Source organism: Ranitomeya imitator, chromosome 3, assembly GCF_032444005.1.
Source record: "Ranitomeya imitator isolate aRanImi1 chromosome 3, aRanImi1.pri, whole genome shotgun sequence".
In the NCBI taxonomy this organism is placed as follows: Eukaryota; Metazoa; Chordata; class Amphibia; order Anura; family Dendrobatidae; genus Ranitomeya; species Ranitomeya imitator.
In genome coordinates, this window is record NC_091284.1 from 48970568 (window position 1) to 48997784 (window position 27217).

At 44.3% G+C, this 27217-nt stretch overlaps 1 long non-coding RNA gene across 1 annotated transcript; it reads right to left on the reverse strand.

Annotated features, from left to right (window-relative positions):
• Positions 1–14997: 14997 nt before the first annotated feature.
• On the reverse strand, positions 14998–21410 carry LOC138671915 (uncharacterized). Its single transcript, XR_011319479.1, has 3 exons — positions 21318–21410; positions 19271–19330; positions 14998–15189 (listed from the first exon to the last, which is right to left on the reverse strand). It is a non-coding gene; the product is annotated as an uncharacterized lncRNA (long non-coding RNA).
• Positions 21411–27217: the final 5807 nt, after the last annotated feature.

Here is a 27217-nt window from a genome sequence, read left to right on the forward strand (position 1 = left end):
ATGGTGCATACAGTTTCCATCCACAGTTTTGTACTTTTAGTGGCCGAGGGGCTTTGGGAGTTCCTGACGAGGAATGTTTTGCTTTGTTGCTCTCTTCAGTGTGGCGGGGTGTTCAGAGTAATTGGAAGATCATCGGAGAACTATCTCTTAATCCAGAGTACCCACTGCACCCCAGAATCCCATGTACTCCTCTTCCTCTGTTCTAACTTGTACGGTACTGCTTTTTCCCTGACTTTAATGCCATGGATCATACTTCAAATTTATTGTGCATAGTGATATGTTCTTGCTCCTCACACCTAGCCCCATCTTTCCATCTTATTCTGCCTCTTTCTTCAGCTTTGATGCTAGTGAAATGTTCTATTAACTGCAATCTGTTAATTGCTCCCTGCTGTGAACTGTCCTCCTGCTCCCTCCTCCTCCCCTCTCCCTCTCACCTGGCTTAATTTCATGGACACTTGAATGGAGCAGGTCAGATGTGACACCATTTGAAATGTGACATTTTTAAAGTGTAACATCAGATATGTACCAGAAATCGTCCAGAAATTGGTCTGAAGTTAAGACTAATCACTGTCTTCTAATTTTACTTAGCTTTTCTTTTCTTACCCTGCCCTCACCATTTTTGCTCCACTAATCCTCACTCTCCTTCGCTATCCCTAAACCCCTGCACCCTCGAACCAAATAACTATCTCCTCCTCTCTCTTACCCCCTACCTCGCTTCATCTGCAGACCTGCCCCTTAACCTCAGACCTTTCCTACTAAAATATAATATAAGCCTTCACCCACCTGCTTTCCCTTTATCTGCTTCTTCTCACTGCTGGTGACATATCACCCAACACTGACCCACCTCCGCCTCATACATCCCACTAATCTTCATCCCTATACTTTTCACAGTAAGAGAAACTATCGCAATCCGTCACACTTAAAATCTGTGCCACTGACCCCCACCCCCTGCTTCCTCTCTCTGGAGCACTTTGGAATGCCCGCTCCATTTGCAACAAGCTCCACCTGATCCACGATCTCTTTACTTCCTGCAACCTTTCCTTCCTGGCTTTCACTAAGACCTGGCTGCCGACCCCCGACATGGCCTCCCCTGCTGCATTGAGTTATGGTGACCTCCAATTTACACACACTCCTCACTCTGGCAACTGACAAGGCGGAGTAGTGGGTTTCCTTCTTTCTACAAACTGCTCCATTAACCCTATCCAACCCCCACCCTTCCTTATCCTCCCTTTTTTACGAGGTTCACTCTGTCCATATCTACTCTTCCTCTAATCTCTACATGGCTCTCATATACCGACCACCAGGCTCAGCCACTGCCTTCATTGACCAATTCTCCACCTGGCTTTTCCACTTTCTCTCTGCTGACATCCCCACCATCATCATGGGCGACTTTAATATCCTTACTGCCAGCAGCCTCCAAACTCCTGTCCCTTACCTCATCCTTTGCACTTGTTCAGTGGTCCTCCACAGCCACCCACATAGATCTACATACACTAGACCTCATCTTAGCCTGCCTCTGTTCCCTATCTTTTCTCACAACCTCTCCCTTCCCCCTATCTTACCACCATCTACTCACCTTCTCATCACTGTCCTCTTCACCCGCCCCCCATGTCCAGCCACTAGCACATTCTAGCAGAAACTTCGCACACCTAGACATTCACAGATTCTCATACTCTCTTCTACCTCTGTTCTCCATATCTTCACTCAACGACATGGACAGCGCTACCGCTTTCTATCACGCTACCCTCACATCAGACATAGACTCAGTCACCCCTCTCATGCATGGCAATGTGTGACAAATCAATAGGCAACCCTGGCACAACAATCTCACCAAAAAACTTCGACAAGCATCCAGGGTCGCGGAGCGGCATTGGAAGAAAACACACCTGCCAGATGATTTCACTACTTTCAATCAAGATACACTTGCCTTCAAATTAGCCCTCACCTCTGCTAAAAAGACCTATTTCACAAACCATGTATCTTCATTTTCCTACAACACAAAACAACTGCTGTTCAGCACATTCAACTCTCTCCTCCGCCCACCACTGCCACCTCGAACTCCCCTCATCTCTGCAGAGGGCATTGCCACCTACTTCAAAAATAAGATCTACCAAACAAGGCAAACCTTTACTGTTCCTTAACCCCAATCACTCCATATGTCAGACCTCTGCCCTTCCCTAATAAACTACCTCTCCATCATCTCTGAAGGAGAGCTTACTCACCTCTTTTCCAAATCACAACTTACCACAATCCCTTCTCACCTGCTCTCCAACCTCACTAACACGTTCATTCCAGCCCTAACCCATCTCTTCAACCTATCGCTATCTTCTGGTGCCTTCAAACATGCCACCATCACACCCATCCTCAAAAAAACTGACCTTGACCCTACTGCTATGCTCAGCTATCACCCCATATCACTGCTCCTGCTTGCTTCCAAACTCCTTGAGCAGCATGTCCATGCTCAACTTTCCTCCCACCTCTCATCTAACTCTCTCCTTGACAACCTCCAATCTGGCTTCTGCCCCCACCACTCCGCTGAAACTGCCCTGACCAAAATTACTAATGACTTACTAACAGCCAAAGCTAACAAACAGTTCTCCATCATCCTCCTTCTCGACCTGTCCTCTACCTTCGACACAGTCGACCACTGCCTACTGCTACAGATTATTTCTTTTCTTGGCATCAAAGACCTTGCCCTGTCCTGAATTACCTCATAGCTTTCCGACCTCACATTTAGTGTTTCCCACTCCCACACTACCTCCTCATCCCAACCTCTCTCTGTTGGAGTCCCTCAAGGCTCTGTCCCGGGGCCCCTACATTTTTCCATCTATACCCTAGTCCTAGGACAACTCATAAAGTCCCATGGCTTCCAGTACCACCTGTATGCAGACGACTCTCAGATCTACCTCTCTGGCCCAGATGTCACCTCTCTGCTGTACAGAATCCAGGAGTGTCTATCAGCCATATCCTCCTTCTTCACCTCTCGCTTCCTAAAACTCAATGTAGACAAGACCGAACTCATCATCTTTCCTCCATCTCCCGTATCTCCCCACCCGACCTATCTATTATGGTAAATGGCATCATGCTCTCTCCCGCTCCAGAAATCTTCTGCCTCGGAGTAACTCTCGACTATGCCCTGTCATTCAAACCGCACCTCCAAACTCTTGCCACCTCCTGTCGCTTCCAACTCAAAAATATTTCCAGAATCTGTCCCTTCCTAAGCCCTCAATCTACTAAAACTCTTGTGCATGCCCTCATCATCTCCCGCCTTGATTACTGCAACACCCTCCTCTGTGGCCTCTCCGCTAACTCTCTTGCACCACTTTGGTCTGTCCTCAACTCTACTGCCCAACTTATCCAACTCTCTCCTCGCTACTCCCTGTTTCTCCCATCTGCAAATCCCTCCACTGGTTCCCAATTTCCCAATGAATCCAGTTCAAACTACTAACACTGACCTACAAAGCCATCCACAACCTGTCCCCTCCCTATATCTCTGAACTAATCTCTCAATATCTTCCCTCACGTAATATTCAATCCTCTCAAGACCTCATACTCTTCTCCACATTTATTTGTTCCTCAAACAACCGCCTCCTAGATTTCTCCTGAATATCCCCCATCCTTTGGAATTCCACGCCTAAACACGTCTGATTATCCACCACCCTTGGATCCTTTAGACGGAACCTGAAAACCCATCTCTTTAGGAAAGCTCACAGCCTGCAATAACCATTCTGCCACCTCACCACCACCTGAGCTGTTGCCTCACCACCACCAGAGCTGCTGCACCCCGACCTTCTGTCTCTTCCCCATTATACCATAGAATGTAAGTCCGCAAGGACAGGGTCCTCTCTCCTCTGTACCTGTCTGTCATTGTAAATTTCTTTACTGTAAATGACATCTATAACATTGTATGTAACCCGTTCTCATGTACAGCACCATGGAATTAATGGTGCTATATAAATAAATAATTAATGGGGAGACAGGACTAAACCTATAGCTGACAGGAAACCAGATCCGGACCTAAGTGTGAATGATTTTGTCTGGTTGTCTACCACGAATATCAAGTTGATGATCCCTTCCTGGAAAATGGGACCTAGTTTTTTTGGCCCCTATAAAATAACCGCCATCATTAACCCTGCAGATTTTTGTCTTGAGCTACCCCAGGCTCTTAAAATTCACAGTGTGTTCCTCGGGTCTCTGCTAAAGAAGTATGTTGCACTTATTGATTCCTTTCCCCTGCCACCACCACCCATTCATTGTTGATGGTAATTTGGAGTTCCAGATTTCGAAGACTGTGAATTCTCATCTTCAGCATTGTTCCCTGCTGCACTTGGTGTACTCGATAGGTTATGGTCCAGAGGGGAGGATGTGGGTTTCAGCATCAGAGATGAATGCCCCTAGACAGGTTTCTTTCATTTCATGCCTGTCCGGAGCCCACTCGAAGAAGGGAGGGTACTATCACGGGTGTGTCAGGTGTTATAGAGAGTCATCCTTGATCCGACTGTAGAAGGTCATGGCAATTAGCTCTACAATCACCTTTTTGATTTTTGCATCTCTGTTATGGAGTGATATCCTTCTCCGTCTATAACCCAACAGTTACCTCCACCTTCTGCTGCTAATTAACACACCCTTGCTGAAGGATTTGAATACCTTCAATCTCTTCAGCAAGGTGCTGGTGTTAGCTCAATTTCCCTCTGTCTGATTGGAAGCACTAGCAGTTGGCTAGTATCTATTTGGAGTGTTTTTGGAAAACTGCTGGCGTGATATATCGGTGGTCTTCTCAAGCTAAGTGTATCACCTCATTTGTCTACCCTCTCTGTCTTTAGTTGTAGTGGGGCTGATGAGTGTTTACCCCATCCCCTCCCTATCCAGGGCCTATCACTAGAGTCAGGCAGGGATTAGGCTCCTGCTCAGCGATAGGTGCGGAACCAATTTAGGGACGTCAGGCGAGACAGGGTGTTGTTAGATCTATCTAGGGGTCTCCACTCCCCCCTTCCCCAGTGTTTGGGCTTCTCCTCCCTCTCCATGCTGTTGTGCACCTTGCTTCTCCCTCACCTAGCATGACAGGAACAGAAGGGTCATTATACTGTGCATGTGGAGGGTGCTGTGGAGGAATTCCCTTTAGGGCATCTTTGTGATTGTGGGGCACTTTTGTTGACATCATACTATATGAGTGCAATGAAAGGGGACTCTAGGGCTCCAGTAGGAGGAAAATTACAGGGTACAGAGTGCAATAATAGGGACACATATGGCAGTGGCTCAGAGTTGGGGTATCAGCAAGATAAAGAGATTGTGCAGGTTGGGGATAGATGGAGACGGTGCTGGAAATGTGAGATGTCTAATGTGTCTTTGTTGTAATCTCTGCAGATGAGTCTTGACTGGAAGAAGTTGTCATGCCGATCTGGGCCAGATGGAAAAGACGGAAAAAGTGAATGACTCCACCAGAAACAATGTCAGCTGTAAGTCACCATCAATAATCGAATATGTAATCTATTACATGTTCTATCACTATATGTCACCATATGACAGTAATATCAATGTTGGTCTTTGTATAGAGATTTGTTTTAGTAACAGCACGGTCATCTGCTGAAGTCCTCCTCCACTATTAGGGTGTGCCCCCATATTTATAATCAAGGTTACATAAATAGGGGCCCACTCTGTCGTTTCGCCCCTCCTGAACCAAATCCCTATCTACGCCTCTGAAAGATAGATATAGAGAATAAAAATATCAACAGATTTACACAAACTATAATGTATTTATTTTTAACTTCATTTTGAAAAAAAAGTTATAAATTGCACAATGATGAAATGTCATTATATGATAGATAGATAGATAGATAGATAGATAGATAGATAGATAGATAGATAGATAGATAGATAGATAGATAGATTTAGCAAAGCAATATTTTCAGGTTGTTCTTTCAGAAGTCTCTTTTCTTTTTTTTTGGCCTGTAATACGTTTGCAAGTGGAAAATCAAACATGACGTGTGGACAACCACAGGTATTTTGTGTTTTCAGACTGATTCATTCTATAGAGAACATCAATATAGGTGGTCTAATTTGAGGAACAAATCTTCAAAAGAAAAAAAATACTTTTTTTTGTTTCCTTTTTTCCTGCTAAATTTCTTTCTAAATATAGGACATACAAACCCTGTGACTCCATCTTCCTTCTGACCTAGAATGTACATTGGAGGCCATCAAAGAAATGAAAAGAAAGCCATTTGCATTATGAGGTCACTTTCTATTTGACTTTAGCTGCCAACTATTTCATGTCACCAACTATTTCATAAACTGTTTCATTCCTTCACAGGGAAAAGGGAACATTATGTCATGACTCCTTTATAAAATTTTTCTCTTCAGTCAACCCATCCACAAATTCCAAAACAGGAAGCCGTAAAACATAATTTCTGTAAAATAAAGTAACGCTAAGTGCAAACACGTGCAAAAACACGTACACTATAAAAATAATTTATCATCTAAAGATAATAACACCAGAAAAATATTCACTTTCTTTTCATACAAAATGCTAAATATTATACTCATATACTGTCTATATTTCTTATGTTCATGCTAAGGGCTTGTGCAAAAGACTGAATAACTCAGATGAGAGCTATCCATCGTTTTGAATTATATTTTTTGTCCTCATGTTATCTATGGGGGTGAAACAGGCCTGATTTATTTTGTCGTACTGAGTGGTCCGAGGAAATGATCGCAGCATGCACGATTTGCCTCTGGGCAGCATTTGCCTATTAATGTCTGTTATTTCGTGGAAAACATCTGAGTGTGGTCCAATTTTCAAGGACAGACTTTAACAGAAGAGATAGAGAAACTTTTTTTTTCTCTACACCTTTTAGAAAATCAAACTTTGATCAGCGTGTGATTATCATAATCAGAGCGATGCAGCCGAGTGACCTACCCAACTAACATACAGCCGAGTGATCCTATCATAAAGAAACGGATACACTGCTTCTCTGATTTGTCGAAGAAGCCATAATCCAATAGGGTTGGACTTTTTCAGACAGTCATGTCACATAGGCTCATGGGTAACAATATGATGCCATGGTTTGAAGTTACAATCTGATCCAAAAATATTCTCTCTAAACTTTGTTTTCGGGACATTTGCTTTAAAGAACTGTCAGATCCGGTTCAGCTTAAATAAAATTTGTCCAAAATCAAAAATGCTTTGAGACCCCAACTCATGGTAAAAATGGGATGAAAAGAAGCCAGAAAATAAAAAAAATTACACTCATCCTGCCCTTGCAGCTCTCCTCTTGATCATCCAATCACGCTCTCCAGTCTTTGGATTGTTCAGAGCTGACTAGGCCTCGGAGGGTGACTTGGGGCGCGATGCACATGAATGACATCTATCACCGCACTCAGTCACTTTGGATACAATGCACGTCGTTCTTGTGCATCCTGCCCAACAAGACCACGCGAAGTATAGTCAGACCCAGAATATCTGAAGAGTGGAGAGACTAGAGGGAATAGAGGACATGCGAGGGGTTACATAGGAGAGGTGAGACAATTTTTTTACACATTCTGAAATTAAGAATCCAGCAAAATGGATGTAGCCTGAATGAATCCTGAAATATGTGCTCGATGGGAGACAAGTCCAAAAGACGCTGTGGGTCATGGTAACATGTTAAGGTCATGCAGGCTGCTCGCAGTAGGAGGAGGAATACACCAAAGTAGAGCCTTGAATAAAAATTCTAAGACATAAGTGTGAGTCCTAATGGGCTTTAAAAAGGCTTAAAGGGATGATATCACAAAGTCATGTCAGACAGCCTGCAAAGGCCAACATGGAGCACAACATAGGGCAGCAGACCGAATTGAAGGTAGCAAACCCTGGGATACCTTGGACAGGTATGTAACACTCACCGAAAGCAAACTTTACATGCCCCTGATTAGGAATGAGGTAATTGATCCAGAGCAAATCATATTCACTACAAACTTTCCGAAAATATAAAAGCATGGCACATCTGCCACTTATTTTATTTGATTGTTGCTCTTCTTTTGAGAAGGGGTAAAATAAAGGAAATCCACATTATTCTCACCTGTTCTAGGTACTTACATGACTCCTTACGCTACCTCCAAGGCCACTGCAGATCTCCAGTCCTTCATGTGGGTCTTTGATTCTTCAGCATGAGCCCTCATGGTCATCATGTAACTGGTCGCAGAGCTGGATCTACTGAAGGCCGGTGTGGAGGATTTGATGTATACATACAATTCCTGGCACATACTGTACATTCACCATATATTACATGCACTGTGGGAATAGTGTTTAACTATTCTATTAATTAGTAATACAATTCTGCTGGGTACTGTCTGATGCATTTCCAAGAAAATATTCAAATGATTTTCAAGGAGGTGAACCTCAGAAAAAGGCATAAGGTTTTATTTAGAGCACCATATCTTTGCCAACATGAGGCTAAGGCTTAAAGGAAATTCTTCTATGAACTTGCTGACCTGTATTTACAAATGTATCTCTGAATATCAACCATTTGAACCTAATCCAAAATTGCCCAAGTGTTTCACTGCTAGGCTTAAATTCAGCACATGCAATGGCATTTTTCTTGCTGGCACAAAGTCTTACCACCTGCTACAAATTGAGCAAAAAATGAATGTAGGCAATAGGAAGGGATTAAGAGACATTGAAAAGGGAACAGAAACAATTAAAAAAAGCAGCGATTCTTAGAAACGGACAAACAAAAGTCATCGTAGGACACAGTGTGCACATTGAACCCTTCCTAATCTTTCCAGTACCTACAGGATAAGGTTTATGTAAGTAAGTTATGCAACAGAGACCAGAAAGAAAACACATGGATCTCTATTTCCGGTTGATAGCATCCTCTGCATCTGGACGACAGGCTCATGGATAAAATGTAACTTGGATTTCTTAAAAATCTATTTCAAAGATAATAATATAAATAAAACTTAATAATAACAAATAATCCTAGGTATTTATGTTTTGAAAAAACACTTCCAATAATTGAACTAAGTCACTCCTGATCAAACTCTACCACTGCATCATCACTTCAGAGTTGGTCAATTTCTATTGAATAAAATCATATGCATGAACCTGTTTTGCGCAGGATAGGATTCACACTTAAGGCCCCTTCACATTAAGCGACGCTGCAGCGATACCGACAACGATCCGGATCGCTGCAGCGTCGCTGTTTGGTCGCTGGAGAGCTGTCACACAGACAGCTCTCCAGCGACCAACGATCCCGAAGTCCCCGGGTAACCAGGGTAAACATCGGGTTACTAAGCGCAGGGCCGCGCTTAGTAACCCGATGTTTACCCTGGTTACCAGCGTAAAAGTAAAAAAAAACAAACACTACATACTTACCTACCGCTGTCTGTCCCCGGCGCTCTGCTTCTCTGCACTCCTCCTGTACTGGCTGTGAGCACAGCGGCCGGAAAGCAGAGCGGTGACGTCACCGCTCTGCTTTCCGGCTGACCGACGCTCACAGCCAGTACAGGAGGAGTGCAGAGCACAGCGCCGGGGACAGACAGCGGTAGGTATGTATGTAGTGTTTTTTTTTACTTTTACGCTGGTAACCAGGGTAAACATCGGGTTACTAAGCGCGTCCCTGCGCTTAGTTACCCGATGTTTACCCTGGTTACCAGTGAAGACATCGCTGGATCGGTGTCACACACGCCGATCCAGCGATGTCCACGGGAGATCCAGCGACGAAATAAAGTTCTGGACTTACTTCAGCGACCAACAATCTCCCAGCAGGGGCCTGATCGTTGGTCGCTGTCACACATAACGATTTCCTTAATGATATCGTTGCTACGTCACAAAAAGCAACGATATCGTTAACGATATCGTTATGTGTGAAGGTACCTTTATTTGAAAGGTCCCACCAATGGGAGTCCACTCTTAGTTTGTTTACATCCGTCTACTTCCTTTGTCACTATTTCAAATGGACTTAATGACTCTGTTGTGTCGTCTTTGTTTCCTGCAAAGTGAAACAAAGGATAAAGCTTTAGTCACACTAAACAACTTACCAACGATCACGACCAGCGATACGACCTGGCCGTGATCGTTGGTAAGTCGTTGTGTGGTCGCTGGAGAGCTGTCACACAGACAGCTCTCTCCAGCGACCAACGATCAGGGGAACGACTTCAGCATCGTTGAAACTGTCTTCAACGATGCCGAAGTCCCCCTGCAGCACCCGGGTAACCAGGGTAACCAGGGTAAACATTGGGTTACTAAGTGCAGGGCCGCGCTTAGTAACCTGATATTTACCCTGGTTACTATTGTAAAAGTAAAAAAAACAAAAAACACTACATGCTCACATTCTGATGTCTGTCACGTCCCCTGACTGTGCCAGCGCCGGCAGTAACAATGGTGACGTCACTGCTGTGCTCTGCTTTACGGCCGGCGCTGACACAGTGCAGGGAAGCTCTCCTGCCGAAAGCAGTTTTAACCCTGTGGACGCCAGGGGACGTGACAGACATCAGAATGTGAGTATGTACTGGTTTTTTTTTTTAACTTTTACAATGGTAACCAGGGTAAATATCGGGTTATTAAGCACGGCCCTGCGCTTAGTAACCCGATATTTACCCTGGTTAAAAGTGAACACATCGCTGGATTGGCGTCACACACGCCGATCCAGCGATGACAGCGGGTGATCAGCGACCAAAAAATGGTCCTGATCATTCCCCAATGACCAACGGTCTCCCAGCAGGGGCCTGATCGTTGGTCGCTGTCACACATAACGAGATCATTAGCAGGATCGTTGCTACATCACCAAAAGCGTGACGTTGCAACGATATCGTTAACGATATCATTATGTGTGACTCACCCTTAAAAGTCGGAAAAGTAAAACAAAGAGCATTAGCCGAAATGGTGAAACATCAGTCTGGCAAGAGGCAATCTCGTAGATTTGTCTTTCATTGACTATATGCTGATTTTTACCATCTGTCTTGTGAGTACAGGAAAATCATTGCTGGCATTGAGGTGCTTCAGAAGGTGGGCCACATCTTATTCTTTGTTTCCCCCTGTAGTGGAGAAAGAGGACAGTGGAGCCGGCAAATCCAGTATTGCAGAACAGCGAGTAACCAATTCTAGGTACTAAAAAAAAGTGGACTTTTATGTAGCCAAAAACAATAAATCTATTTTTCTGTGATTTTTTGCACTGAAAGCACAACACCATATAACAGGCCTATGGTAGATGGATAGCACTATGTGTATTGCAGCCCAATTCCAAGTCAATGGAAGAAAAAAGAGAGAAAAGTGCTCCTTGTGTGAATTGGCAACCACCTAGGACAAGGTCCAAGTAAGTATTGATCGCCTTCACTTGTGCTGGACAGGCACAACACTGCTATAGGGCACAAAATGGAGAATTCTTCTGATCAGTTGCCACACCGACTGTCAGCTTTCCAACCTGACCGGGCAAGAATCTCACTGCTGTACTGAATAAACACACTCTTTGAAGTGTATGACAGATGGCTTCCCTGATCAGCTGTTGCAGTGACCACTGGCTCCACACTCTTCTGGTCAGGAGCTGGCGATACAATTCAGGAACATATTCACCCCCATCTTTTTCCTTGTTCCTCCTGAATTGTAGTCCCAAGTCTAGGAACATCCACAAGGGAGAGTGAAAAGCATTAATATACAACCAGGCTCTGATGAAGATCTCATGTTGAGGTTGAAATAAGTTGCTCGCTAGTTTATCTTCAATAAATTATGGATTCATGGACCTTACTTTGTATTACACAAGTCATTGAAACTGTAACATTCGTGGTAGTGGAACCACTGTGCTGTGGACCGATAAGAGCCTGGAGGGAAGTAACTAGGTGAACACCTGTCTCTTCCCTAGAGCCCCTGGCGGTGGGGTTAGACTTGGCTCATGATGGACACCAGGTGCTACTCCAGGATGGACCTCAGACACATGGCATCTGACCCCCAAAGGGGCAGGAACCTGGAACAGGTGCTCTCAGAGACAGCTGGTATAAGGCAGGAATGGCAGGTGCAGACAAAGATGGCTGCTATACAGGCAGGCACAGCAAATGCAGACATGTACAGCTGGTCTGCAGGCAGGCATGGTAGGAGCAGGCTGGTATGGCTTGTGTACAGGCAGGCAGATGCAGACAGGTATGACTGCTATACAGGCAGGCACAGCAGGTGCCAAAAGGTACTGCTGGCAAATAGGCAGGCACGACAGGTGCAGACAGGTACGTCTGGTATACAGGTTGGCACAACAGGTGCAGACAGGTATGGCTGGTATACAAGCAGGAATAACAGGTGCATTCAGGTATGGCTGACATACAGAGGGTACAGCAGGTGCAGGCAGGTATGCCTGGTATACAGGTGGGCATGACAGGTGCAATCAGGTACGTCTGTATACACGCATGCATGACAGGTGCAGGTAGATACGGCTGGAATACAGGTGGGCACGGCATGTGCAGAAATGTACGACTGGTACAAAGGTAGGCACAGCAGATGCACACAGGTACACCTGGTATACAAGCAGGTACGGCTGATATACAGGCAGGCACTGGAAACATTGCTTAGGCACCTCCCAACAGGTGGAGGTGCCTTAAATAATTGGCTGGGGACACTTTAGGATGGTATACGCTGTCTATAAGAGACAGGGAGCGCAAACCCTAAGCAAAGTGCCAGGAATCTGCCAGGTGACCACGGGAAGCAGTAGGAGTACGAGAAAGTGCCGGACAAGGACCGGGGCATTGAGTGAGTCAGCATCCCTGCCAAGGGAGGGGAGGATGGGAAGCATGCAGAGATGCTGACACAGAATGTATGGATATCCTGAAGCATTTTACAGCACCTACCGGATACAGTACATTTTGGAGTACGCAGAGGTTGGATCTGAACTGCTATACATTATTCTCCTTCTAATTAAACTTCCTTCAGATGTCCAATTTTCTCACATACGAGAAAAACATTTCAATTATTTTGATCAGAGTTTGATCAGAGTGTGGTCTGAGTGTCATCTGTTTTTCTCGCATAGGAGAAATAGCGAAAAAAAGTTTCTCCGCCTTTTCCATTCTGACAGTCCATGAAAATTGTCCTCTGAGTGGTTTGATTTTATTCACAGACCCAATGACTTGCATTTCTGATTCTTAAGTCAATCCTCGACTAAAATTGGACATGTCTCCTCGATTTTCCGTGGACTTCTCAGTCCGTCAAATATCTCAGTCATTTGGATGGCCTCATAGACTAGCACAGCACGAGTCCTATTCCTGAAAAACATGGATAACACTGGTACATGAAAATCGTACATCTGAATGAGGCCTGAGTATGATCTCAAACCAATGCGAAATTGGTATACAGTATGTATAAGATTGGGTATTCATCTATAAGTTGCTCCTCTGATTTCACTATTTCTTTGTTTGCCTTCATATCTATATGACTCAGGTCCCCATACATTATTTATAAGTGCTGCGTATGCAGAGATTTCTGCCATTGCAGCAGATAAGCGTGTATGGCAGAATAAAATACGCTTCCAGGTGAATAGAAACAACAAAGACAACGTGAGAGCAGAAATTGCCGAGAAATCACAATAATGCAGGGTTTGAATGGTTTTATTGTTGAAGAAGTGAGAAGGTGGGGATCGGCCTGTTAACCTCAAGGCTTAATCATGGCAAAGAATCAAAGATTGTATTGTTCTTTTGTGAGAGTCAGACAGTTCCTAAATTGTCCATGGCTCCGGGTCATGATAGACAAGCATAGACAGTTGAGTCTTAAAACCTCGACTCTGGCTTGTTACACTATAACAAACACAAGAAGATTGAAAGTTCCACTGGTACATTTTTACGGCTTTAGCAATAAAGTTGCCGGTCTTCATTTTTTTCCGTGTTGACATCCTCTCGGCAGTTTATCACACTAATAATGTGTTTATGTGATGCAGTTTATTGGATATTTTAGGATTTCGTCTGTTCTTTCCCCAGTCTGTGGGGGCTTTGTTCTACCTACACATAAAACTTTACCGGGACATTCCAGTCTATGTACAATTTAGGATTTGCTGCCATACAAATCAGCCCTTAATAGGATATATTTGGTTTGTGTTCTTGGATAGAGAAAATCTGAAATGCTTTTACAGGTATGACAACATTGGGATAATTATTCTGTTTGGCAATGTCCAGGAGAAAGAGATTCCCGACATCCTGTGGTAAACTTTTTCCTAGCAAATGTGGCCTAAGCACCACCATGTAAGGGGAAAAAGGGATGAATCCGAAATAATATTTTTATGTGCACAACAAAGATAGGGTGAGCAAAGGGCTATGTGGTTTTCTTTAGGTCTTCTAAATGAAAACTTGATTTTTTTTAACTCTCATGAGTTTAATATATCTATGGTTTTTCCATCTTGTATAGATGAAGGCGAACAAGATGGAAAAAGTTGGATGCAAGTTCAAATAAATGATTCCGCACTCCTTAGAGTATCAACGTGCTTCGCTCTATTGAATGCACTGTTGGACACATGGGGCGTAGAGAAATAATACTTATTATTTATTTACATCTTACCTTTAATATGGTAGGTTCATAGCTAGGCTCTCCATCATGGGATATGAGGGGGAGAGGGAGGCATTCGTGTTTAGTGTTCTGGTCAAGGAAAAGTAGTTTTCCTCTTGAATTAGGCATATGGTGCTCCTTCAACTACTTATTTGTGCCTTTAATGAATGAAGAAATACAGTATCAGGTCAGAATCGTTGATTTAAGGTCATGAAATATTGTGATCATGGTGATACTTCCCAATAATGGAAGCTATAAACACTGCTTCTTGGTGAGACTAGCATCAAAGTCACCAATGGAGTATTGGATAGCATCGTCAGGAGACTTTCTGTGTTCATCTAGCCATGTGCATGAAGCTTTAGACTTCAGTAGTTAAAATGAACCTTCATTAAACCTCAGCAACTACACTTCCGAATGTTGGGTAGTATAAACACCGGATGACATGTTATTATTATTATTATTATTATTATTTATTGTTATGGCGCCATTTATTCCATGGCGCTTTACATGTAAGGAGGGGTATACATAATAAAAACAAGTACAATAATCTTAAACAATACAAGTCAGGAGGAGAGAGGATCCTGCCCGCGAGGGCTCACAATCTACAAGGGATGGGTGAGAATACAGTAGGCGAGGGTAGAGCTGGTCATGCAGCGGTTTGGTCAATCGGTGGTTACATGTTGCATGATTCTTTTTCCAATTAATATGACCTAAAAGTGATACACATCTGGAGTTATTTTTTGACTTAACAACTATTCTGCTCAGAGTACAACAGCATCTCTCAATGTCAGAAGTTCAGTGGATGCAGGAACATAAGGCGTTGCAGTCGTACCCAAATCCTAGGGAATCCCACAAGGTTTGTTTGCTTATATCATACTTTTAAGGGGAATGTGTTAGTAGGGACATCTCTTTTAGACTGTCTAAATGGGAAAGTAAGTCATGGAAAGTTGAAAAAAATGATACATTGATATCTGCGATCTGATGTCTTATTCCAGAGAAATCCACATTTTTCTTAAAAATTTAAATCTACGAGATGGACACAGATCGCCTGAAGAATTTGCTTCAGAGCTTTTTTTAAATATAATGGGGCGTTAGAGTGTGAGACATGTAAATCAGGAGAGCAGACTGTCAGTCATTACATGGCACAGAATGGCAATGCCCCTTTTCATTTAAAATAAGCTATAGAGGCAGATTATCCAGGAGATCTATGTGCGGCCCATAGATCTTAACAGCTCATTTACATGTAAGAAAATTATAGATGTAGAAGCCATTGGATCGTAGATATCAAGGTATCATTTTATTCAACTAGGACCTGCATGACAATATAGAGGGCTTAGGAGGGTTGATCCTACTGACAGATTTCATCACACCACTTCAACCCCAAAGCTTGTTTTCACCTTCATGATGAGGCCAAATTTTGCAATTCTGAGCAGTGTCACTTTTTTGGTATTATAACTCTGGAACGCTTCAACGGATCCCACTTAGTCAGAGATTTTTTTCGTGACATATTGTACTTCATGATTTAGAAATTGAAAAAAAATAATTGTATGCCTTTAAATCAAAGAGTTATGTCACACAAAACAGTTAATAAATAATATTTCTCACATGTCTACTTTACATCAGCATAATTTCTGAAACATAGTTTTTTTTTGGTGACCCCATAACGTTTGAAGTGACGTTGAGGGGTCTCAGTGACAGAAAATACCCAAAATTGACACCATTCTAAAAACTGACCCCTCAAGGTGCTCAAAACCACATTTAAGAAGTTTATTAACCCTTCAGGTGATTTTCAGGAATTTTTGCAATGAGGAAGAAAAAAATGAACATTTACTTTTTTCCACAAAAGTTTTAATATAGACCCTTTTTGTTTTTCACAAGAGTAAGGGCGCCTTCACACAGTGGCATTTTGATCGCTACGACGGCACGATTCGTGATGTTCCAGCGATATACTTACAATCTCGCTGTGTCTGACACGCTACTGCGATCAGGGACCCCGCTGAGAATCGTACGTCGTAGCAGATCGTCAAGTGTCCCGCTGTCAGTGGCGTATCTAGGGGGGGCAGCCGGGGCATTTGCCCTGGGCGCATCCGGCAGGGGGGCGCAGTCGGGCCGCCTAATTCGGTGGTCTGCAGTGTCTCCCCCGGCGGCTGCATTCTGCCGCCCCCCGCACTGGGAGTCAGCTGTTCTCTGTGCCGACTGTCAAGCTGACAGCTGGCACAGAGAAGCTGCAGAGTGCCGGCTCCCAGTGTGTGCAGAGGGGGAGGGGAGCCCCTGCAGAGTGGCTGCGGTGGGCAGGGAGAAATCCCTGCAGCTCCACTGCCCAGCCGCATGATCTGTCTTCTTCCTGCTTCCTCTCACACAGACGCGCCGCTGGATGACGTCATCATTCAGCGGCCGGCTGTATCAGAGGAAGGCGATGGAGCTGCTGCGCAGAGCGCGAGGAGAGGTGAGAGGAGTGTGTGTATGTGTGTGTGTATGTGAGTGTGTGTATGTGTGTGAATGTGAGTGTGTATGTGTGTGAATGTGTGTGAATGTATGTGTGTGTGTGAATGTGTATGTGTGTGAGTGTGTGAGTGTGTGTATGTGAGTGTGTGCGTATGTGTGTGTCTCAGTATTGTGTGTGTGTGTGTGTATATATCACGCTGTAGGGGAATGTGCAGAGAAGTGAATGGTGTGTGTGGGGGGGAGAGGGCAATGATGGGGCTGACGGGGGGCATATGCCCTTGGAGGGGGGGGGGGCGCCAAAATGAATTCTTGCCCCGGGTGCCAGAAACGCTAGATACACCTCTGCCCGCTGTGGTGGCATGATCGCATCGTGTAACAAAGGTGTGCACGATATTGTATAGGATGTGCGCATAATAACCAACAGCTTCTACATCGCAAACATGTCATGAAATTATCGCTCCAGCGTCGTGCATTGCGAAGTGTGACCGCAGTCTACGATGCTGGAGCGATAATAGTGCGATGCTGGAGCGTCACGGATCGTGCCGTCATAGCGACCAAAGTGCCACTGCGAGACGGCACCCTAACAGGAAAAAATGGATACCAAAATGTGTTGTACAATGTGTTGTGTTATGACCTGGTGGTCAGGACAATAATGGACCTGGTGGTTAAGAGCACACGGAATGACCTGATAGTTACTGATAATAAAGGACGAGCTCTGGGACGTGGGAACTCTGCTAACCGCAATCCCTAATCCTATTAAGCACACTAGAAATAGCCGTGGATTGCGCCTAACGCTCCCTATGCAACTCGGCACAGCCTAAGGAACTAGCTAGCCCTGAAGAAAGGAAAATAAAGCCTACCTTGCCTCAGAGAAATTCCCCAAAGGAAAAGGCAGCCCCCCACATATAATGACTGTGAGTAAGATGAAAATACAAACACAGAGATGAAATAGATTTAGCAAAGTGAGGCCCGACTAACTGAACAGACCGAGAACAGGAAAGGTTACTTTGCGGTCAGCACAAAAACCTACAAAAAGACCACATAGAGGGCACAAAAAGACCCTCCGCACTGACTCACGGTGCGGAGGCGCTCCCTCTGTGTCCCAGAGCTTCCAGCAAGCAAGACAACAAAAAATAGCAAGCTGGACAGAAAAATAGCAAACCAAAGAGATACAAGTTGGAACTTAGCTTCTGCAGGGAAGACAGGTCACAAGAACGATCCAAGAGTGAACTAGACCAATACTGGAACATTGACAGGTGGCCTGGAGCAAAGATCTAAGTGGAGTTAAATAGAGCAGCAGCTAACGAATTAACCTTGTCACCTGTGAAAGGAAACTCAGAAACACCCACCAGAGGAAGTCCATGGACAGAACCAGCCGAAGTACCATTCATGACCACAGGAGGGAGCCCGACAACATAATTCACAGCAGTGTTGTGCAATTTCCACTGAGCATGCCAGTATTCTTTATGTGGGGAAAAACTACTGTTTAGGTGCACAGCAGGGTTTGGAAGGGAAGGAGCACAGTTTGACTTTTTGAACACAAAATTGGCTGGAATTTAGAGAGGACTCCATTTCACGTTTTAAGAGCCCCTGATGTACCTAAGCAGTAAAAAAACACAAGTGACCCTATTTTGGAAACTAGACCCCTCAAGGCATCTATCTAGATGTGTGGTGAGCACCTTGCACCAATAGGTGCTTCACAGAAGTTTATAACATTGAGCTGATAAAAAATCTAATTCTTCCTTCAAAAAAATTATTTTAGCCCCAATTATTATATTTTTACAAGGGTAACAAGAGAAATTGCACTGTACAATTTGTGGTGCAATTTATCCTGAGTATGCAGATATGCTATATGTGGAGGAAAACTAAACTTTTGGGCACACAGCAGGGTTCACAAAGGAAGAAGTGATATTTTGGAATGCAGACTTTGATGAAATGGTCTGTGAATGTCATGTCGTGTTTGGAGAACCTCTGATGTGCCTATACAGTAGAAACCCCCCAAAACCCCCACATGTGATCCCATTCTGGAAACTAGACCCCTCAAGGAATTTATCTAGATGTTTTGTGAGCACCTTGAACACCCAAGTGCTTCGCAGAATTTTACAACGTTGATCTATGAAAATTAAAAAAAAAATAGTTTTTCCACTAAAATGTTTTAGACCCAATATTTTTTATTCTCAAAAGGATAGCAGGAGAAAATGGACCCTAAGGAAATTTGATTTTCATCAAAATTATTCAATTACAACTGAATGTTCCTCATTATTTTTTGGGGTCTCTCCAGACTCCAGAGCATAATAACAAAGATTTTTAAAAAATAACAATAATAATAGTCATCTCTCTACTCACCTGTCCTGCCGCCGCCACAACCAAAGAATAGGCCATCAATGTTATAGTCCTGGATAAACCCTTTGAGATAAAATTGATACAATACCACTTAAAAGAAATCTCTCGGAACAATTTTACTAATGAAACTTGTGTTGTGGCTATATACAGTCATGGCCAAAAGTTTTGAGAATGACACCAAAATTATATTTTCACATGATCTGCTGCCCTCTGGTTTTTATTAGTGTTTGTCTGATGTTTATATCACATACAGAAATATAATTGCAATCATATTATGAGTACGAATAGGTTATATTGACAGTTAGAATGAGTTAATGCAGCAAGTCAATATTTGAAGTGTTGACCCTTCTTCTTCAAGACCTCTGCAATTCTCCCTGGCATGCTCTCAATCAACTTCTGGACCAAATCCTGACTGATAGCAGTCCATTCTTGCATAATCAATGCTTGCATTTTGGCAGAATTTGTTGTTTTTTGTTTGTCCACCCGTCTCTTGATGATTGACCACAAGTTCTCAAAGGGATTAAGATCTGGAGAGTTTCCAGGCCATGGACCCAAAATCTCTATGTTTTGCTCCATGAGCCATTTAGTTATCACCTTTGCTTTATGGCAAGGTGCTCCATCATGTTGGAAAAGGCATTGTTGGGCGCCAAACTGCTCTTGGACGGTTGGGAGAAGTTGCTCTTGGAGGACATTCTGGTACCATTCTTTATTCATGGCTGTGTTTTTAGGCAAGATTGTGAGTGTGCCGATTCCCTTGGCTGATAAGCAACCCCACACATGAATGGTTTCAGGATGCTTTACAGTTGGCATGAGACAAGACTGGTGGTAGCGCTCACCTCTTCTTCTCCCAATAAGCTGTTTTCCAGATGTCCCAAACAATCAAAAAGGGGATTCATCAGAGAAAATAACTTTGCCCCAGTCCTCAGCAGTCCACTCCCTGTACCTTTTGCAGAATATCAGTCGGTCCCTGATGTTTTTTCTGGAGAGAAGCGGCTTCTTTGCTGCCCTCCTTGAAACCAGGCCTTACTCAAAGAGTCTCCGCCTCACAGTGCGTGCAGAAGCACTCACACCAGCCTGCTGCCATTCCTGAGCAAGCTCGGCACTGCTGGTAGTCCGATCCCGCAGCTGAAACAGTTTTAAGATACGGTCCTGGAGCTTGCTGGTCTTTCTTGAGCGCCCTGGAGCCTTTTTGACAACAATGGAAGCTCTCTCCTTGAAGTTCTTGATGATGCGATAGATTGTTGACTGAGGTGCAATCTTTGTAGCTGCGATACTCTTCCCTGTTAGGCCATTTTTGTGCAGTGCAATGATGGCAGCACGTGTTTCTTTAGAGATAACCATGGTTAACTGAAGAGAAACAACGATACCAAGCACCAGCCTCCTTTTAAAGTGTCCAGTGATGTCGTTCTTACTTAATCATGACTGATTGATCGCCAGCCCTGTCCTCATCAACACCCACACCTGTGCTAATGGATCAATCACTAAAACGATGTTAGCTGCTCCTTTTAAGGCAGGACTGCAATGATGTTGAAATGTGTTTTGGGGGTTAAAGTTCATTTTCTGGGCAAATATTGACTTTGGAAGTACAGTAATTGCTGTTAAGCTGATCACTCTGATATTCAGGAGTATATGCAAATTGCCATTAGAAAAAATGAAGCAGTTGACTTTGGAAAAATTAATATTTGTCTCATTCTCAAAACTTTTGGCCATGACTGTAGGTCCTTGAACAACAATAAAAATGATACCTGTCTTGTAGTAATGTGCCAGCGCTGAGGAATCAAGCTTTGTATTTATATGCAAATTCGCCGGGAAGTGTATTGGGGATGTTTCAGTGCACTCCATCTCAAAACGGCCCTAGTGCACTTGCAGGCTAATTTGCATATAACTACAAAGCTCGATTTCTCAGCGCTGGAACATTAGGTTACTACAAGACAGGTATCTTTTTTTCTGCTATACAAGGGGCTGTACAGCTGGAGCGCTAGTTTCAAGTAGTAAAATCATGTCGACGGGTTTCCTGTGAAGCGTAAAATATTGATAAGGAATTTAATACCTCAGGTCGGTGAGTTTTTAACTCATCAGGAGAGACGAACTTGCCATGCATCTGCTTCATACGTCCAATAATGTCAGCAAACATCAGCAGGACTGAAGCGGCATGAGAAGGTGCTGAAATGTGTTTCATTTATGTCAAGTGCTACATTTTTGTGGTTGCTTCATACAATGGTGTAAGTCCTATGACAGCAATTTTTGGAATTCCTAAAATTTCATTTTCGCAAGGTATGCAGGCATTCAAGCGATGAGAGTCAATGGGATGGAAATAGTAGAGCGAGCTTTACAAACACCTATTAGCCCATTGACTTGTGTCTGGTTACAGCATGTGTTACTCGTGCTGCCTAAACAAGTCATAATCTGTTTTCCTAAGCCCTAACTCAATAGAAAACCTATTAAGCTGTATTATGTGTGTATATTTTGTGTATTATGCAGGTAAGGATTTGCTTTTATAGGTGAATCACAGTTTGCTTAGGCATTTACTATTCAGAAATCTTTCCAGTTCTGTACATTTTACATTTGAATGAGTAGATTCTGCAATATCTGTAGTCAGTGATACATCGAGAAGTCTTATTGGCCGTGTATAAGAGTTGTATCTAGGCTTATCACTTTTGGTAAGTTCATAGAGGCAGTATGAAGGCATTAGGTTTAGCGATGAGCACATTTGTTTGGCTCCCTCATTATTTGGCAAGCTACAGCGCTTACCAAATAAACTGCAGAGAGAACCCGGTGTTAGAACTGGCGGAATGCACCAAGTATAAAGGTACCTTCACACATAACGATATTGTTAACGATATCGTTGCTATTTGTGACGTAGCAACAATATCGTTAATGAAATCGTTATGTGTGACAGCGACCAACGATCAGGCCCCTGCTGGGAGATCGTTGGTCGCTGAATAAAGTCCAGAACTTTATTTCGTCGCTGGACTCCCTGGAGACATCGCTGGATCGGCGTGTGTGACACCGATCCAGCGATGTCTTCACTGGTAACCAGGGTAAACATCGGGTAACTAAGCACAGGGCCGCGCTTAGTAACCCGATGTTTACCCTGGTTACCATGCTAAAAGTAAAAAAAAACAAACACTACATACTTACCTACCGCTGTCTGTCCTCCAGCGCTGCGCTCTGCTTCTCTGCACTCCTCCTGCACTGGCTGTGAGCCGGAAAGCAGAGCGGTGACGTCACCGCTCTGCTTTCCGGCTCCCAGACAGTACAGGAGGAGAGCAGAGAAGCAGAGCGCAGCGCTGGAGGACAGACAGCGGTAGGTAAGTATCTAGTGTTTGTTTTTTTTTACTTTTAGCATGGTAACCAGGGTAAACATCGGGTTACTAAGCGCGGCCCTGCGCTTAGTTACCCGATGTTTACCCTGGTTACCGGCATCGTTGGTCGCTGGAGAGCGGTCTGTGTGACAGCTCTCCAGCGACCAAACAGCGACGCTGCAGCGATCCGGATCGTTGTCGGTATCGCTGCAGCGTCGCTAAATGTGAAGGGGCCTTAAGGGGAAATAATATTGGTGCGTTCGCAGTCCGGGGTCCACCGTGCAGGTGAAAACCTGCTGCTACTAAATGGCAGCGCTATATGGTGGTGGAAGTGAATCCTGTAAAGTCACAGGTCCGCAATACTGCACTAATGAGTGCAAGCAAGGAGTCAGTGAACTCAATCCCAAGACTCAGGGTTGAAGTCCGTTCAGACTACCTGCGAACAACACCGCAACTGGGTGTGTTAGGTAACTGTTAGATATAGTTAGAGCACCGAAGTGCGAACTGTGCCGTGCTGGCAGACACCACTAAGCACCCGGACGTGGGTTAGTAAGCGCACTACTGGCGCATGGCGCCGCACTGGCGGTCACAGCAATAGACGCTGATTTATGTGTAACACGTTGAGAGTAGGGTTGAGCAAAACGGGTCGGCGACTTTCAGAAGTCGCCGACTTTTGGCAAAGTCGGGTTTCATGAAACCCGACCCGACCCCTGTGTGGGGTCGGCCATGAAGTCGGCGATCTTCTGAATGTGGTATCGGAATTCCGATCCCGATTTCCGATATGTTTGCAATATCGGAAATCGGTATCGGAATCCATATTTAATGTAAAATAAAGAATTAAAATAAAAAATATCGCTATACTTACCCTCTGACGCGCCCTGGTACTAACCGGGAACCTTCCTTCCTTCGAATCAGCGCTTCCAGGACCTTGCGGTGATGTCGCGGTGACGTCGCGGCTTGTGATTGGTCGCGCGGCCGCCCTTGTGACCGCTCGCGCGACCAATGACAAGCCGCGACGTCGCCGCTACGTCACGCAAGGTCCTGCAAGCGCTGATTCTTAAGAAGGAAGGCTGCCGGAAAGAAGCAGGGCGCGTCCGAGGGTGAGTATATACCTAATAGGAATATACTCACCCTCGGACGCGCCCTGCTTCTTTCCGGCAGCCTTCCTTCCTAAGAATCAGCGCTTGCAGGACCTTGCGTGACGTCGCGGCGACGTCGTGGCTTGTGATTGGTCGCGCGAGCGGTCACATGGGCGGCCACGCAACCAATCACAAGCCGCAACGTCACCGCGACATCACCGCAAGGTCCTGGAAGCGCTGATTCGAAGGAAGGAAGGTTCCCGGTTAGTACCAGGGCGCGTCAGAGGGTAAGTATAGCGATATTTTTTATTTTAATTCTTTATTTTACACTTAAATATGGATCCCAGGGCCTGAAGGAGAGTTTCCGCTACTTCAGACCCTGGGAACCATTGGAAACCTTCGAGTTTCGGCCGACCCCGACTTTTTTATAGGATCGGCCGATTTCACTCGACCCGACTTTTGAAAAAGTCGAGTTTCGTGAAACCCGACCCGATCCTATAAAAGTAAAGGTCGCTCAACCCTAGTTGAGAGGATAGTCAGGCGCTAGATAGCAGCCATACACCTTACGCGAACAGTCATACAATAGGGTAGGGGTATTTAATGAACGACTGGCACTCACAACAAACACACATATACAATTGTACACTAGCGCATGGCCGTGCGGTTATGCAAGCTTATATAGCTGCAGCACGTTCAAGGCCTTCCAATAAAGGACCAATGGGAAGCTGCCACAGAAGTTAGCACCTTCAGGACCTTCCAGGAGGACGAATGGGAACCACTGCAGCATCTGAGCATGTGACCCTCGATCTCCAATGGGAGATCTCACCCTGGGCATGCTCAGAAGGGAAAAAGCATCCGCTCGCTGCTGCCCAGCACTGGCTTTAATGGCAAAAGCAGGAAAAGCAACAGCAAGCTTAAGCACAGAGTGAGACTGAGCCAGACGCAAGGACCGACATCTCCGCTGAGCAGGCTCCACTGCAGCAGGAGAAGAATGGGAGATCGCAGCAGAAACGGCCCGAGATTCCCCCTGTGCAGAAGTGGGAACTCGACCCCTAACACCCGGATACTTAGAGCGCGGTGGCTAATCTACCTTTCTAATTGTAGATATTTTCTAATATCATTTATATTACACATAGTACATATTGGGATAGGATCTTGGAGATGGAAATGCAACATTAAGTAAAGTCAACCTATATCTTCTATCTTCCACAAAACACTTTAGACATTGATGATCCCAGTGGAAAAAAAGACAAGGATTGTAAGGTCTCCAAACTTTTGTCATAATTGGTGCTTTAGGCTGCAATTAACCTACTCGAAAGCCTCATAATCATTGAGTCTATGCGTTACATGGCGCCATAATTAGGCACTGCATAACCTTTTATGAGGCAATGTTGTATTTCTCTTTGCTTCAGATTTAATAACGAGGTATACAAAAGTTTTTCTGTCAAAAATAAAAAAAAAATCTACATTACGGAGCTATTTTCTCACAGAAACAATGGTTTTAGGGCGAAATAGCCCAGTAATATGGTGCCATAAGGCACTCTAAATAACATAAGGTCTAACACTGCTTTGGACATATTTTTTGGACTTGTTCTGAGTGTTATTTTTTCATTTGGAAGCTATTTCTGCCAATATTACAACTTCTCATGCAGCTTGAATAGTGCCGTTAGCGGCAGAACTTTCTAAACATGACGTACTGTACGTTTACACAAATTAAAAACCTGTCTAATTGGTTTGTTTATCTCAATAAAAAATGTCCTCGCTGAAACTTCTGCCAATAAACAAATCACATCAGAATTGTGCAGGTGCGGTAGGTGTTTTATATTAAAATTATTATAATTAACAATTGATGAATATTCGTTTGGTTGTGACAGCTTAGCTCAGGCCTATTCCCAAAGAATTTATAGTGAGTACATTTGGGATTATAATTAGAGCTGAGTTGTACAATAAATGAGAAGTAAATATGGATAATATATGAACTGACAACGTGCAAAATGGAAGTGCCAGCATTGCCTAATGACCCACAGGGCTGAACTACAGTACAGTATTTGTGCTGTTGTAAGGGGGTGGGAAGCGAGAGATGAAATTAGTCAACATCCCACAGCACTCACCACCAAATGCCGCTATCTGCTGGTTGAACCGAACAGACAGGAACCGAAAGACGTGAAGAGTATTCCCGGAGGGAAGAGCTTGAAGGGGATGCTGAGTCAGGTGACACCTATGGTACAGTTGCTAAATACAAAGGCAGGGATGGCGAAGAGGGAAAAAGTTGGCAGCAGAATGTGATAAGAGGAGGATGTATGAGCTATGTAACAAGCATGTGGGCATCGCCAGAGTAAAGATATCCGAGAGTGACTTGCTACCAGAGCAGCTGAGACGTTATTACTGAAGTACCTAATTCCAGACTTCGCCAGTCAAGATCTATCATCCAGACTCTGCAGGTCAAGGTCCCAAGGTCGGATGCTGATTGTTGGAGGTGAGGAAGGCAAGCATTGAGTGAATTGGTCTGTTACTGCCAGCACAGACATGGTGTGGACTTGGGTTACGCTTCAAAGAACGAAAGCAGTCAGTGACACAAACACCCTAAGTATCAAATAACTTGCATATTGGTGACTTGCCACCTAGCACGATGCACCGGTGACTCCCATTACGGCCAGTGTAACCATCAGAGGTGCCTAGATAAACTTATGCTGGCGACAGACCTAGTATTGGGAGTTACGCCTGTTAACCTGAGATGTACATAATAGTTGCCTAACTGCTAGTTAATAAGTTCGGTGAATATGTGTTGAATAAGTTATTGCATGTAATGTAGTTGGTGTCATAACATACTGTATTACCCAGTAATTTTGTGTGTTTGCATAAGTACATATATAACATACATAACTGAGACTGCCCTGACCAAAATCACTAACGACCTACTTACCGCCAAAGCTACTGGACAATACTCTGTACTCCTCCTTCTAGACCTGTCCTCTGCTTTCGACACAGTTGACCACTGCCTCCTACTACAGATCCTCTCCTCCTTTGGCATCAAAGACCTCGCCCTATCCTGGATCGCCTCGTACCTTTCCAACCGCACATTCAGCGTTTCCCACTCCCATACTATCTCCTCATCCCACCCTCTCTCTGTTGGAGTCCCCCAAGGCTCTGTTCTAGGACCCCTACTCTTCTCAATTTATACACTTGGCTTGGGACAACTCATAAAGTCCCATGGATTCCAGTACCACCTCCATGCTGAAGACACTCAGATCTACCTCTCTGGCCCAGACGTCACCGCTCTGCTGTCCAGAATCCCAGAGTGCCTATCAGCCATATCCTCCTTCTTCTCCTCTCGCTTCCTCAAACTCAATGTGGACAAATCTGAACTCATCATCTTTCCTCCATCCCACAAATCTTCCTTACTTGACTTATCTATCGCAGTCAATGACATCATGCTTTCCCCTGTACCCGAAGTCCGCTGCCTCGGAGTAACCTTCGACTCTGCCCTGTCCTTCAAACCACACATCCAAGCTCTTTCCACCTCCTGTCGCCTCCAGCTCAAAAATATCTCCAGGATCCGTCCTTTC